Below are 13,411 nucleotides of genomic sequence, written 5' to 3'. Positions count from 1 at the left end.
ACAAATTCAGTAAAGTCGCAGGATACAAAATCAGGGTACACAAATCCATTGCATATACTAATAATGCAGGAAAAAGAAAAATTAAAGAATCAACTCTGTTTACAATTGTACAAAACACAAGATACCTAGAAATAAAACTAAGCAAAGAGGTGAATGAGTTATGCTCTGAAAACTATAAAACACTGGTGGGAGAAATTGAAAGGGCACAAAGAAATGGATAGACTTTCTGTGCTCATGAATTGGAAGAACAAATATTGTTAAAGTGTCTACTACCCAAAAAAATCGACACACTGAATGCAATTTCTTTTCTTTTCTTTTTTTTTTTTTAAAGATTTTATTTATTTGTTCATGAGAGAGAGAGAGACAGAGGCAGAGACATAGGCAGAGGGAGGTGCAGGCTCTCTGCAGGGAGCCCGAGGTGGGACTGGATCCTGGGACTCCAGGATCATGCCCTGAGCCAAAGGCAGACGCTCAACTGCTGATCCAAGCCAGTCAGGTGTCTCTGAATGCAATTTCTATCAAAATACCAATGGTATTTTTCACAGAACTAGAATAAAAAATTCTAAAAAAAAAAATTGAATGGAACCACAAAAGACCCTGCATAGCGAAAGCAATCTTGAAAAAGAGTAAGCTGGAGGCATCATAATTCTGAACTTCAGGTTATATTACAAAGCTGTAGTGATCAAAACAGTATGAATCTGTCACAAAAGTGGATACATAGATACATAGAACAGAATGGAAAATCCAAAAAGGAACCTACAATTATATGGTCAATTAATCTTCAACAAGCAGGATACAATATCCAATGGGAAAACCTGTCCAGGGAAAAATGGACAGCAATGTGCAAAAGTGAAACTGGATCATTTTCTTACACTATATACAAAAGTAAATGCAAAATGGAGGAAAGCCCTAAATGTGAGACTTGAAAGCATAAAAATTGAGGTCAGCCATAGCAACTGCTTTTTGATATGTCTCCTGAGGCAAGGGAAACAAAAGCAAAAATAAACTAATGGGACTTAATCAGGATAAAAAGTTTCTGCAATCAACAAAACTAAAAGATATGGAATGGGAGAAGGTATTTGCAAATGACACAGCTGATACAGGGTTAGTGTCTAAACTACATGAAGAACTTATAAAATTCAAGACCTAAGAATGAATAATCCATTTAAAAAATAAGCAGAAGACACAAATAAACATTTTTCCAAAGAAAGAGACAAAAGAAACAGGAAAAAATGTTCAATATCATTGATAATCAGGAAAATACATATAAAACTATAGTGACATATCAGCTCATACCTATAAGGATTACTAAAATCAACACAAGAAACAATAGGTTTGTTGGTGAGGATGTGGAAAAGTGGGAATCTCTTGCACTGTTGGTGGGAATGCAAACTGGTGCAGCTGCTCTGGAAAACAGTATGGAGGATCCTCAAGAAGTTAAAAATAGAATTACCATAAAATCTAGCAATTGCACTACTAAGTATTTACCCAAAGAATACAAAAATAGTAATTAAAAGGGATACACCCTTTTAAAAGGGATCACCAAGGATGCACCCCAATGTTAATAGTATTATCAACAATAGCCCAGTTATGGAAGAAGTCCAAATGTTTATTGACAAATGGATAAAGAAGTGATAAAAATCATAAAATCTTGCAATTTGCATAATGTGGATAGATTATTACATGAAGCAAAATAAGTCAGCCAGAGAAAGACAAATACCATATGATTTTACTCATATGTGGTATTTGAAAAAACAAAGGAGCAAAGGGGGAAAAAAAGAGGCAAAGTAAGAAATGGACTCAACTATAGAGAAAAAAACCCTGATGCTTCTTGCTTTCTCTCCCTTTGGCCTTCCCCACTGCCCATGCTCTCTCTCAAATAAATGAATAAAATCTTAAAAAACAAAAACAAAAACAAAAACAAAACCCATAACTGAGTTTATAAGATACTGATTCCTGAGGTCATTGTTTAAGCAACTGAAGGTGGATTAACACTGCATTTTTCAGTTTTCTTTTTCTTTTGCTAATTTGAGTTGGTTTCTTATACTGTTATGAAGGATATTTGTCTGATGAGCTAAGTGAGACTTGAATGGGATAGTTAAAGGCAGGTGTGGTTAACTGTGGGTTTTTTTTCTCTTTGTTTTTCTCCACTGGTATCAGGCTATATAAGGATGGTATGTGTTTTTCATGACCTTGTGGAGGTTGAAAAAAAATGGTATTTTTAAAAAGAGTTTATTCATTTATTTGGGAGAGAAAGAGTGAGCAAGAGAAAGAGAGCATATGCTGGGGAGGGCAGGAGAGGAGCAGAGGGAGAGGGAGAAGCAGTTTCCCCACTGAGCAGGGAGCACAATGTGGGCCTCAGTCCCAGGACTCTGGGATCATGACCCGAGCCAAAGACTGAGATACTCAGGTGCCCCAGGATATAGTATTTTTGATGTCTTCTTGTATCCTTTTTGTCATCACATTTCTCCTGTAGAATAATTGCTCTCTAGACTGGTAAGATATGAGATCTAAATTTATCATCCCTGATCATCAATAGATACCGTTGGTGTCTGATGCTAATATGATTGTGTTTCTAGCCTAACTTTTGATCTGCTGTTTGTTAGTTTGGCTAGGATACTGTTGTGCTACAGGCTGATTCATTTCAGTAAGAATCTCATTGGATATGAAATTCCTTTGAGCATCTGCCATTTTCCTTCATCTGGCTCATTGCTTACCCAGGCAATACCACAGCTTCTGCTATAGCCTCGTTTCGGGCTTTTATATAGTAGCCCTCATGGCATGCTTCATGGCTCTCAGTTCAGTTCCTTTATATGGTGCCACTTTGTGATACACAGAAACATTTGGTCTCATACATATCATGTAGGACTTAAAAGGTGCTGTAAAGGTAAAACACTTCTGTGGGCTTCCTCTACTCTCAGTACTCCAACTCTGATCATCCGATGTCACCACTTTCAGGATGTTATCTGTACTTCTGACTGACAGGCTATACATTGGAAGTTCCCTGATCCCCAAACTTAGGTTCCATTGATTTGCTACAACAGCTCACAAAACCCAGAAAATGTTTTCTTTACTACATTGTTGCATGATTACAAAAGTATATAGCTCAAGAACAGCCAGAGAGATGTGTAGGGCAAGCTGTGGGAGAAAGGAACAAGAAGCTTGCAAGCCCGCTATAGGGAGTGCCACTCTGCACCATTCACCTGTTCACTAACTCAGAAGCTCTCCTATATTTGTTCTTTTGGGTTATTAAGGAGGCTTCATTATATAGGCATGGCTGATTAAATTATTGGCAGTTGGTGATTGAATCAACCTCCAGCTTCTCTTCTCTCCCTGGATGCGGGGGGTGGGGAAGTAGTTGCTGAAAGTTCCAACCTTCTAATCAAATGTTTTGTTCCCCTGGCAACCAGCTCCCATTCTTAGGAGCTTTCTAAAAGTCACCTCATTAGCATAAACTCTAGTGTAGTTGAAAGGGGCTTCTCTAAAAACAATAGATATCTTTATTGTTTTTATTACTTATGAAATTCCAAGGATTTTAGGAGGGTTTTGTGCAAGGCATATGGAAAAGGACCAAAAACATTTATATATATTTTTTTATTATAAATCACACTATCACATGCACTTAGGAAAGTAACACTCCTGGCTTCCTTCTCATTAAATAGCTTTTCACTAAGACTTTCTCTGATATGGACACTCCCAACATTCTATTTTGGGGCACCCTCCAAGGGACTCTCCCTCCAGAAGTGAGACCAAGGCTCTTTTTTTTACATTTCATGATCTTACCTGCTCTCCACTCTGGGACCAAATAAGGACACAGGAGATCAATACACACACTTCAATCTTTGCTTCTCATTTGAGTCTTTTTCTTGTTCCATAGTCATAGTGATGTTGTAGACACTAGAATTTTGCCTTCTTCAAGACTCTTTCTATCAAAAAATGGTCTAATTTGCTTCTTGTTAATATAGGGGCGGAAAATATTTTCCTCAACTCTGAGGATTCCTGTCTGGTTCTGAAAATTAACCTGAGAAAAATAGATTAACAGGAAAAAAGCGTACAAGTTATATTGAATTTTTATATCTACATGGGAGCCTTCATAAGAAAATAAACAACCAAAGTAGTCATCAGAGCAAGAAGCTTTTAAATACTTTAGACAAAGAAATAACAATAAATTTGTGAAAAATTGATAAAACAAAGGAGTTTGAGTTAGAAGTAGTAAATGGTGAAGAAGTAGGAAGAGAAGGGTTAATTTAATAAGATTTGTTTGTACAGATTTTTTAGCCCCCAAATTCTCTCTCTTTGGTGATAAGAATGGTTTCTTTCCTCCTGGTACAGCAAGTGTACCTTTCATGGAGGAGATTTATCTCTTGCTTTCAGAGAAGAAGGGCGATTTGGAGGAGGTCATTGTGACCTTCCTGGTTCTGCCATTTTCTCATACTCCTTCAGTTTAAAATTTAAACATACCTCGGTGCCATATTTAAGGATAGTATGTCTTAAATCCCATCTTATATTATAGAACTAAATTTGAATAGTATTTTTTTATCTCTTCAGCAAACCTAGCTATCAAGCCTACTATTTAGATTGGACTTAAAAATCCTGCTTTGGTTGTCAGACAATATGTCTTAACTCTTGCTTTCTTGACATGATATATTTGAATAGAGGTGGTTAGTTGCAGAAAACACAAAATGCATTCCCAGACCTACAAAGAGAATGATTTTAGGCAGATATTTATTAAAAAAAAAAACTTTAAAATATTTTATTTATTTATTTGACAGAGTGAGAGAGTGCGCACAAGTACAGGAAGCAGCCGTCAGAAGGAGGAGGAGAAGCAGGCTCCTTGCTTAGCAGGGAGCCTGATAGGGGGCTTGATCCCAGGACCTTGGGATCATGACCTGAGCCAGGGGCAAATGCTTAACCGACGGAGCCACCCTGGTGCCCCTGTTGCCAGATATTTGATGGCTAAAATATCTCTGAGCTTCTGGCCAAAGTTCAGAACAACTCTTAATCTTTAGAATCATACTGCGGAATTCAGCTCCACGGTTCAAAAATCCGGGCATTGGTAGCCCCAAATCAATTCTCCTAAGCCACACAAGAAACTGTATTACTAAGAGAGTCTCTGTATCAAATGGTCATTAAACATAGGGCCATATTGCTATTGATATCAACAAAATGGATCCTCATACTCTGCCTCTCTTCCCACTTTGCACAGTTCCAAATTCATATCATGTATGACAGCATATGATGGATAGATGCTAAATCAAATTTGGAATCCTGACTACAAGATAATCTGAAAATAAAAATTTTAAGTTTTCAGCATACAGGAAAGCACATAAGAAGGAAGTGGAAATGGATACTGAATGTGCTGATTTATCGTATCCATTATACATGCAAAGCATTAAAAGGAGTACAAGCCACAGGGTGATTTCAAGAAATGAAGTGTGTTTTTTGTTATTACTCTTGTTATTATTTTCATTAAAGTTTTAAAAAACGTATCCCCCTAACGCTCTGGTGCCTTTAGATAGCAAAGGGGAAGATTATGTACATGAAAATGCATGTGAGAAAACCACATTAGTATACATCTAGGTTATCCTTATATATTAATATAAATTTTTAAAACAAACAAAATTAAGGTAAGTTTACTATTCTCTGACCTTATTAGGTCTAAAATATTAAAATATTCAAGGTTCTATAGTGGACATTTGCCATTTGTTTAAACCCACCCAAAATGGAATTGTAAATAGTCAAAATGAATATCTTGGAATTTACCTTTTCTAAAGCTAATATCTCCTCTCTATTCTCATTTTCTTTGATTCATTCTATTCTCCTCCTTTCTCAGATTTTTCCACTCAGTCTTCTTACTTGATTACCTTTCCTCTTTGTCTTACCTTTTATCATTCCCCTGCCTTTTGTTTTTCTGTATTGCCTGGACATTTGGGAAGCATCCTTGTACTTTTATAGCATTTTCACATTAGCAATTAAATTGACTGAAATAATTATTCGTGTGTCTATATTTTAATAACATGCTATAAATTAACTTAATGTCTTGCCTATTTTAAAGATTGAATGCTTACTTTAATTTTGTCCTTGTTAATAAGAGAATCAGATTTTTATCCAATAGAAATTATTCAGTGGTAGATGAAAATGATGTCATTTTGGGTTGCTTGTGACACTTTCATGTATTTCTAATACCTAATGTGTTATCATCATATGTTTATCCCCAACAGTACCTAGGAAAGTTTTCTCAGAGTAGACACTTAATTCTTTTCCATTTGGCTCCTCCTTTTACACCTGGTATTTATGAGAACATTCCTGAAGAGGTCAGCAAAGTGATCAAAGCCAGTCAGGCTAATGAGCAAAAAAGAGCATAGTATTTAAGAATGTAACAAAGTTCCAAATAAATAACTTACAAGTCAGATCAATTTGGCTTCAGGTGATAGGATGGATGAAAATTATGGTTAATAGATGAGAAGTCCAAAAAAAATTATGTTAGTTTTGCTCCTATACAGTGAAGTATTCTAGAGTCTATGAAGGAAATAAAAATAATTAAAAAGCAGAGCACTATCTTTATAAAATTTGTTTATAATCAATATACAACACAGAAACAGGTAGCAATTTATCTGACCATAGAAAACCATAGAAATGTCTCATCTAGGTAAACTTATTTTAAATGTCTCCTATATGTATTTTTTACAAATAACTTGCTCTTCAGTTAAAATATCTATTTTTAAAAGTTTAGTCAATTTAACATTTTTGCATATTACATTATTTTGTAAATATATATTTTTTCTAAACTACTGAGATTGAACACATTTTAGCTTTTTATTAACAATGTGGGTCATTGTGTGGAATATTTACCATTAAACATTTAACTTTAAACATTAATGCAAACCCATGTAAGTTTTTGTGTGTCCAAGCTTTCTTCTTTAGTACTGAGTGGTCACTTTTACTTTGCTTATCCTTTTCTTTTTTGTTTCTGTTACTAATGCACAATAAACTGGAAAGTTCACTATCCTGCTTAAACTTTGAATGATATAGTAGTTAATCAATCCCTAAGAGTAGTCATAACAAATTTAATATATAGCTTCAGCTCAGAGGATCCCTGTATTTGGTTTTCTCATATATCTAATGTACTAATTTCCAATTAGGAGATTTCCAAACTTACATGGTATTAAAGTATTGAAAAAAAAAAGATTCTTTAATTGCAGTACTTACCCAAAGAATACAGAAACACTAATTCAAGGGGAGACATACACACCTCTGTTTATTGCAGCACATTTATAATAGGCAAGATATGGAAGCAGCTCAAGTGTCTAGTAATTGATGAATGGATAAAGAAGATGTGGTATGTATATCCTGTGGCATATTATTCAGCCATAATAAAGAATGAAACCTTGACATTTGCAAGGACTTAGAGCTAGAGAGTATAATGCTACATGAAATAAATCAGAGAAAGACAAATACCATATGATTTCATTCACTGGTGGAATTTAAGAAATAAAACAAACAAGCAAAGGGAAAGAGAGAGGGAGAGAGAGGCAAACCAAGAAACAGACTCTTAACTATTGAGAATAAACTGATAATTATCAGTCGGGAGAGGTTTGGGAGGTGGGTGAAATAGATGATGGAGATTAAGGGGTGCATTTGTCATGATGAGCACGAGATACTCACTATATTGTATACATGAAACTAATACAGCGCTGTTAACGAACTGGAGTTAAAATCTTTTTAAAAATGAGGCAAAAAAATAAATAATAGGAGAGATTATACAGCAATTTTAGGAAGAACTTTACCTTATTACAGATGAGCATGTATAAATCAATGCATTACAGACTGAAGAGTTTAGATGTATTAAATAAGATCCAATAGAATTATATATTATGTTTTCTTTACTAGTTTTTATATTCCTAAAAATGAATTTTTTTCTGATTATTTGTGCTATGAACTTGTTTAAAAATCCTGTGCTGGCTTCTAAAGTATGTATGCATGTAAATATTGGCACATTTCAGAACACAATTTCTAGAGAGTCAGAGAAAGTCAGAGATTCACTATTTGTTTTATAGCTTTCCTAAAGGGGCAAAAGTTGGTAGTATCTTTTCCAAAGGGTGCTTTATTCACACTAACTAATTAAGTAAATGGGCTTTCTGGTTTTAATTAAGTGCAGTGTTTGTATATGTATATGCATGTTTGTATACTCAGAGGCAATAAGGATGAGATTTTAATATAGAAAGGAAGAAATAGCCACTAAGAAAGTTCAAGCCTGTTCAATTAAAAATCCTAACCTGATAGTTTTATGCAATGCAAAGTTAATGGGCTGGTTCAAATTCCATAAAGTGGTACTTTTTTTTATCATCTGAAATGGCTCATGGATCTCAAATGAACATGCCTAATATTTCTGGAGCATTACCTCTTCAGAGGTATAATCACACTGTGTATCAATAAAAGATAAAATACGTAGTAAGTGAAATTTTGCTTTCTGGCTGCTTTGGGATTATACGGTTAATGGCAGTGGGGCAGATACTCAGGCAATCAGAACGGAGAGATTCCTTAACTCTGAGAGCACAAGCAAGATTCCTAAGTGTGCAAAATGAGTATAAAGACTAGGGGCAAAGGTGGCAGATTTATATATGGTGGTAGGTTTTGTTTTTCAGGAATTTAAGGAGAAGTCTACTCAGGCTGTTATTTTATAAACAATAGAAGAAAAAGGATTAAGTACAATAACTGGGATATACATAGACCAACTTTATCACCTAATGTGGTATATAGTTCGGTAGAAGATTGATAAACCTAGAAAAATGGGGACTCCTAGTTCTGCCGGCAAATCAGCTGAATGGCTTTGGGAGGCTATTTGATATCTCTCTGAGTCTCAGTTTCCCCATTTGTAGCATAAAGCAATTCAGATACATTAGTTGAATGTCTCCCATGAGCCACCTTGTGAGGTAGGTTTGGGATACTAAGAAAGACAGCACTGTTCCTTCTTTGGATTGGGAGACTACCATTATAAAGCAGAAGGCAGGTGTCCAATAAGTGCTTTAAGGCACTGCAAGTGCTGTGGTTTTGCTTCTAATGAGGGCAAAGAGAGAGACAAATATGAGTGTACAATCTCATTTGTAGGTAGGGGCAGAGAAGTAAATTAAGTGGGTACATGTGAGGGATATGAAGACAAGATTTTAAGCTGGAAGAGGACTTCAGGAAGAGAAAGTACTTTGACAGAGTATAACGAAGACAGGAATATACAGAATAGCAAACAGTCAATTATAAAATCTTAAATGTCAAGGTATCTGAGGGAAGTCCTATATTCACATTGAGATAGTCAGTCATCATGCCAATCTTAGGAGTAGGGGGAGGACAGTATGATTTCAGTGCAAACAATTGTTAACAATTGTGATTCCATGCAACCTCCATTGATATGAATCCGGTAATTGTCCTGAGCCATGTAGAGTTACTTTTTGCAGTCACTTCTCATGTAATTTGATGGGTTCAGTATCCTTGAGAAACCACCTAATGTAAATGCCCTTTCAATTATCTGAGGCTATTAATCTACATCAGGCTGAGTGGTATAGCATCCCCAAAGTACCTATGAACTTTGAAATTTCATGTTTAGACTTCATCTTCCAGTGGGTCATGGCTGGAAAGATTTTTCAAGATAATGATGTAAAAAAAATCAATAGGGATAGCAAACATGATAAGTGTCTCAATAATTAGAATATAATATTACTTTCTGTTTAAAAGAGAGTATATTTACCCTTCAAGTTAAACTTTGGTTTTATAATCCCTTTTAATGAGACAAGAGAAAATAGCTTAGGTTTATCATGAAATCCTCAAAAAGCAGGCTGGAATATTGATCACAAAATTGCAGTCCAGGTAGCATTGAGATCCCTCATGTTGCTGAAGCCCTCTGAATATCTGAGCACTTAGAAAAACTCTGGAGTGTGTGTGCGACACTGCATGTGACAGAGACTAGAAATGAATCCTACAAATAGCTTACATCACATCAAGAAGGAACTAGATTACTTTGGGTAAATACGACCTTTATGCTGTAGGTGGTGATTAGAAACTTCTAACATAAAAGAAGTGGCCATTGTATCATGACTATCATCAAACTTTAGAACTGGAAGGAACTTGAGCATGCTCTTAGTAAATTCCTTGGACTATGAATTAGTCTAGTTCTCCAGAGAAATGGAACCAGCAAGATATACAGGAATACCTTGGAATATTATGGCTTCAGTTCCAGACAACTGCAATAAAGCAAATATCATACATAATAAAGCAAGTCACATACATTTTTAGTTTGCCAGTGTGTATTATACTGTACTGTCTTAAGTGTGAGACAGCATTATGTCTAAAAAACAACATATGTACCTTAATTAAAAAATACTCTAAGAAATGCTAAGCATTATGTGAGCTTTCAGTGAGTCATAATCACTATCACAGATCATTATAAAAATATAATAGTAATAAAATGGTTTGAAATATTGTGAGAATTATCAACATGAGCCACAGAGATATGAAGTGAGCAAATGCTATGACAAAAATGGTGCCAATAGACTGGTTGACACTGGGCTGCCACACACCTTCAATTTGTTAAAAAAGCAGTATCTGCAAAGTGCTATAAAACGAAGCGCAATAAATTGAGGTGTGCTGGTATTTCTCCCATTGAAAGAGAGATTTATCACATAATTGTTTTCTGTGATTATGGAGGCTGAGAAGTCCCACAGTGTGCCCTTTCCAAGCCAGGAACCGGGAAGGTTCCCAACTGGGAACTGTACTGTAATTCAGTCTGAGTTTGAAGGTCTGGGAATTAAGTGAGGTGGAGTAGATGGTGTAAATCCAGTCTGAATCCCAAGGCTTGAAAATCATTGATGTCCGAGGGCAGGAGAAGATGGATGACCCAGTTCAAACAGATAGTGAGATAATTCACCATTCCTCTACCTTTTTATTCTATTTGAGCCTTCAAGGTATTAGATGATGCTCACACATATTAATGTGGGGCCTTTGCTTTGCTCAGTTCTCTAATTCAATTATTAATCTCTTCAGAAACCCTCTCACAGACACACCCAGAAATGATATTTTACCAGCTATCTAGGTGTCCCAGGCAAGGTGACACACACAAAAACCATCACAGATTGGAATCAGAGACCTAAAAACACATGTGCAAGTTCACACAAACCTGAAGTCCTGACTCTTGGTCTAATGCTCTTTCTTATGCACCTTGATGCTTTGTTATGTAACATTAGAGTATATACAGAGTCAAAGGTTTTGGGAAACATGTAAGAATATATCCTATTAAGCAAACCTTAATATAAGAAAGTCCATATTTATATACTTGATTCAATGTCAGTGATTTTTATCTTTGCAAACAGATTCACTGAAAGCTTTAAGTAAACCACTAGTTTTTAAAGGTGTTTTATTGGTTTGGTTTGTACTATATTCATGACGCTATATGTTTATAGCGTAAAATATTCCAACTCATACACTGCCTTTGAATTATTTATTTTTGTTCTTATAGATTTTGTCCTGATAGATTTTTAATGGATAGATAATGCAGAAAGAAAACTTGATTAGTGCCTTGGTAACAGATGATACTGTGACTAAACCTCAACCCAAATGCCCATGTCATAAAAAAATATTCCAGTATTTATAGTACTTATTTTTGAGTGGGGCTATAGAAAAACTTCTTGAAAACTATCACCCAAATTCTAACATAAGGAGGAGCAAGTCTAGGGCAGAATTGGGAAAAAAGTGTGTGTAAGTGTCTGACACTGTTGGTTAGTCAGCAAGTAAGGCATTAAAAAGGAAAAGATTAAAAATTTTTGATTATCTTATTCACACGCCTTGTAAAATATGACTATTCTTTGAAAAACAGGCAAATCTGAGATTTTCTTATACAGTGCTTATTCCAAAATCTGTTAATCATTTCTTGACATTCATGATGTTCAAAAAGATTTTAAACATTGCTGAAAATATACCATTATAGATAATACACTCACTGTTTCTTCTCTCCTATATATGCCGCTAAGTGCCTGCCACTTAGTAGATACTTAATACAAATTTGTTGAATGAATACATAAATACATGGTAATTTTCAATGTAGGAATAATTTTAATATATCAAAGAGAATTATTTAATTTCTTGGTCTTTAAACATTTTATTAGAGGAATAAATTCTTACCGAGAACTATAGCAATCACAACTTTATTATCTCCTGTTTATTATGGATGTTATACAGCAAGGAGAAATCAGGCTATTATTTCCTTGGTAGCTATAACTTCCATGGATTTTCTCATGTCAATATAATCACTTAGCCAAAGAAGTTGGTTGGCAATATCAAGGAGGGTCTTACCAATGATTAAGTAATGCATTTTAATTGTGTCCTCAACTCTTGTGATTCAAAAAAAAAAAAAAAAAAAAACACTAAAAGCTGATGTTAAGACAGTAAAATTTAGATAAACTGACAACTGCGCTTTCACACAGATCATCCTCTCCTGTTCTTTAGGCCACTGCCTCAACTGAAAAGGCATCTACATTGTTGAGCGTCTAGCTAAACTCCTCCATAGTATTGGTGACTTGGCATCCATTGTATGTGGCTAACCAGCCTGCAGGGGCCTCACACTGACACTAACCCCTCCCTCAAGTGCATCCCTAGGTAACAATCAGCAGAATCACAGGGAAATATAAATTCCTGCTATGACTTCTGTGACACCCTGAACATAAACAGCTTCTTCGGCATGAATTGTCCCCCATCTTCTTCCTTTGTGTGCCTCTTAAATAAGATTCATGTGAAGTTTACAAAAAAGCCCCGCATTTTTGGGATTGAATTGACCAATATGGCCCTAGGCAAGGAACAACCAAAAGTACTCCGCCTGCAGATCCTCATAAAAGCTGGTATCCCAGATCCTGCAGCTTACTCTCTGCCTGCACCCTGACTTGATCTTGATTTTTTCAGGCATGCCCTGGAATGCCTCTAGCACCTGTGAGGAAAAAAAAAGAAAAAAAAATTCTTTATCACACTTTACCTTACTATCCTTGTTGAACTATGGCTCCCCATCCAACACCTCCATCCCCTGGAGACTCTACTCAATAAATAATATTCTAGCAAAATCACAACATACTAGGTCTTAGGTTGTCAAAACATACATGACACCATCAATATGATCAATATACTTTAATAAACACCCAAGTAACTATTTGGCTACTGGCAATTAATATAATTTTGGAAATGTAGGGAATTTAGCATAAAATGATAGGGTGAATTTTACTTTGATGCCATTATTTTAATAGCCTATACATGTGGGTAGGCTGCATTTAGAATGCTCTGTGGATGGAGGAGTCTAGGCCAAATGGCTCCATTAGCTTTGGAAGGTCTTTGTTAACTATTCTAGAATTATGGTGAAGCCTGAGGCCACATTGAAGGGTCA

At 35.5% G+C, this 13,411-nt stretch overlaps 2 long non-coding RNA genes across 4 annotated transcripts in view; one reads left to right on the top strand and one right to left on the bottom strand.

The window, feature by feature from the left end:
- LOC102151432 overlaps window positions 1-3,901 on the bottom strand; it is a 45,383-nt gene extending 41,482 nt beyond the window's left edge. Inside the window, exon 1 of one of the 3 annotated variants that reach the window (XR_005356699.1) lies at window positions 3,784-3,901. This is a non-coding gene — a long non-coding RNA (uncharacterized LOC102151432). The remainder of the gene's footprint in view (window positions 1-3,783) is intronic. The other 2 variants (XR_005356700.1, XR_005356701.1) reach the window with 2 other exon arrangements.
- Window positions 1-13,411, top strand: part of LOC111095137 — a 106,333-nt gene that overhangs the window by 82,569 nt on the left and 10,353 nt on the right. The gene's annotated exons all lie outside the window — the stretch shown is intronic.

Source organism: Canis lupus, chromosome 3 (genome assembly GCF_011100685.1).
Source record: "Canis lupus familiaris isolate Mischka breed German Shepherd chromosome 3, alternate assembly UU_Cfam_GSD_1.0, whole genome shotgun sequence".
Lineage (NCBI taxonomy): Eukaryota > Metazoa > Chordata > Mammalia > Carnivora > Canidae > Canis > Canis lupus.
This window is presented reverse-complemented; position numbering and strand designations above follow the sequence as displayed.